Source organism: Cibotium barometz, chromosome 51 (genome assembly GCF_041138505.1).
Source record: "Cibotium barometz isolate CiBa-2024 chromosome 51, ASM4113850v1, whole genome shotgun sequence".
Taxonomy (NCBI): Eukaryota; Viridiplantae; Streptophyta; class Polypodiopsida; order Cyatheales; family Cibotiaceae; genus Cibotium; species Cibotium barometz.
The window spans coordinates 15,731,527-15,734,419 of NC_141096.1; the positions used below are offsets into that span (position 1 = coordinate 15,731,527).

Genomic DNA, 2,893 nt, shown 5'->3' on the forward strand with positions numbered 1-2,893 from the left:
TTCATCTTCACCTTAGCTTAATTAATCTTGCATTAATCTTCAGTGTGCTTGCTTTTAATTTCACCTTAGCTTACTTGATTTTAAGTCTCCTTAATCTTGCATTTTTTTTTCACATTCATTGCTATGTATTTTGTTCATGAGAGGTTCTTATAAAATAGCTGATTTTTTTCATGCAGTTATATATATATATATATATATATATATATATGATAACTAATGTTCATGTCTCAAGATAACTAAAGAATATGTGTCTCATGTGTTTATGATAACTAATGCTCATGTCTCAAGTCTTAGATTGTTATGTATTTATTTAATCATATAATTCATTAAGATAGACTTTAATCTTCTTTTAATAGGTCTCAACTATCATGAATGAAGCAAATACCAACAAGACATCTCGGATTGGAAGACCTAGAAATAATCCTAGGCAAAAAAATATCAAGCATGCTTTTGGCCTAAAGCAAAGGGACACCATTAACTTGAACGAGGAAGTTGTCGAAGCAAGTTCTCTTCACAGGAGGAACATGACATTGTTGAGCTTCTTGAAAAGAAGGTAAGACCTTTCATTCCACACTGGAAACAAATACAAACGTGGGCATGCCCTTTTTCTAAAAATGGGAAAGTAAGAGTAAGATGCTTGTGGTGTAAATAATTAGGAATAAATAACCCTTATGGTAAAGAGGGGCTACAACCACATTCAGCTTCCCGCTCTTAAGCATGTGGAATCGGATGCGCATAAGCTACCTGCCCAAAGGTGGAGGCTCAAAAGCCACAAAGATGTATTTCCAATTGAAAAGCACACAGAGCTTATGGTTGATGCCGAGAAAGTCGCATCATAAGTCTTATGCAAACAATATATTTCATTGCGGTTGAGGACTTACCTTTGGACTTTTTCAAGTCTCAATGCAAGTTCTTACGATCAATACATGGGTACTCCAAGATTGCCCATCAATCATGAGTATTCCGCATATACCAATAGAACTTTCGGAATGGAGTTTCTCAAAGCCAAAAGAGAGCACTATTGAGGAATCGTTAAAGCCTCCATTGGCAAAAGTCCATTCTTTTCGATGTTGATCGATGATAGTATGGATCTCACCTTGGAAAAGCACATGATCGTGCCTATGACTTACCTAGAAGATGAAGGTAATGGTCCATGTGCTTGCAAGTTTGTGGCTTTTCTCCCGTTGGATGATGGGAAAGCCCAAACAAAGTTCAATGTATTGATGACTCTCTTGGAAGAAATGGGCTTGTCTCTTACTAAGCTCATTGGGTTCGCATCATCGGATGGAGCCTCATGTATGATAGGTGTGAACAATGAAGTGCTTGCCAATTTGCAAGAGAAAGTGCCACATGTCATTGCTCATCGTGAAGCGCTTGTGGTCTCGGATGCATGTGACAAATATGTGGAATTTGGGTTTTTGAATGCTTTTACCAATAGAGTTCATGCATGGGTGGGAACGTCCACACAATGTCACAAGAATCTCAATAGGTTGATGAAGGCATTTAGTCTTAAACCCTTAGAAGTTCTAAGGATACATAGTGTTCAAGGGGTAAAGTTAACTATGAAAAGATTAGTGGATGCAATGCCCACCATCTCGAGTGACTTTAAGGAGAATGATGCAGATCTCTATAACATTGCTACAATGTTTTAAGTGTAATTCTTAATTGATTTTATGCTGGATGTATTGCATGAAATGAACATTCTTGAGAAGACGTTTCAAAAAGATCATGTGGATATCACGGATGTTGCAAATGCCTTAGATGTTGTTATTAAGCTCCTTCAAAAGAGGTATTTTGGTAATCCATTTGGGTATGGTTCAAAGAACTATAGAGAGTTCTTGAATAAGGTCAACAATCATGCACTTGTCTACGTTCGAGAGGATGGTTGTGTTGAAAGGCATGCTTCGCATTACTCTTTGTTGCCAAACTCTACTAGGTGGAGGGGAACTATATGATTGAATCACAATTGCCAAGGTGTTTGTTAGTGAATTAATTAATGGAATAAATGCTAGATTTATCGATTTTCCTCTTTTCAATGCGGCAAGTCTTTTTTCTCCTTCTAGCTATGAGACAGATGTTCGTGTTCGAGGTCAAACACACAAGGTATTTATGGATCGATTATGTACAAAGTTTGGTGTTCAAGGGAGTAAGCTTATAGACGCAATGTAATTTGAGTTTAAAGTGGATCGTTTTTGTCTCACATTGTACAAAGCAAATCAGAGATTTACTTTCCCAGGAAGCATGGGGACATTGTCGTGGTGGTGAAATGGAGTGAGTTGAATCTTACCCAAATCTCATGAAGCTTTGGCAATTACTACTTGTGGTTCCAGTGAGCACTACTGCATGTGAAAGAGGGTTCTCGAAGCAGAATCGTATAAAAAATGATGAGAGGAGTAGTCTTACATTAACTACATTAGACACTCTCATGCTTTGGATGACGTGGATTGGGAAAAAAATTATGACATATGGACCTCCATGAAGTTTCTGAGAGTTTGAGGTTTGTCTTCTTAGTTTTGCACAAGGTATGATGATTGATTATGCAACTTTTTGGTGATGGGATGCCTATGTATGTTGTGCGAGTTTTTGGCATTGCAACTTTTTGGTGATGGATGAATATGTATGTTGCAAATATTTGGAAGGAAATTTGTAGTGTAAAGAGATCGTCTATGTAAGTTGTAACTTTTTGAGAGAAAATGGACTATGTAAGTCTTATGTGATTGACAACGTAACTTCTACAACCTTGTGAGATTTGTAAGTATTGCATCCTTGAGAGTGAATTATCTAGTCATTAAAACCATTTGGATTTCAAGTGGCTCTGTAAGTTTTAAGGTCTGTTGAAAGTGGATCACCTCTTTTCTTCTCTAAGCTAGCTTGTGTAGGCCACTTCACTACA

At 37.2% G+C, this 2,893-nt stretch overlaps 1 pseudogene; it reads left to right on the forward strand.

Annotated features, from left to right (window-relative positions):
• The first annotated feature begins 368 nt into the window (after window positions 1-368).
• Window positions 369-2,479, forward strand: LOC147609359 (uncharacterized; annotated as a pseudogene).
• Window positions 2,480-2,893: the final 414 nt, after the last annotated feature.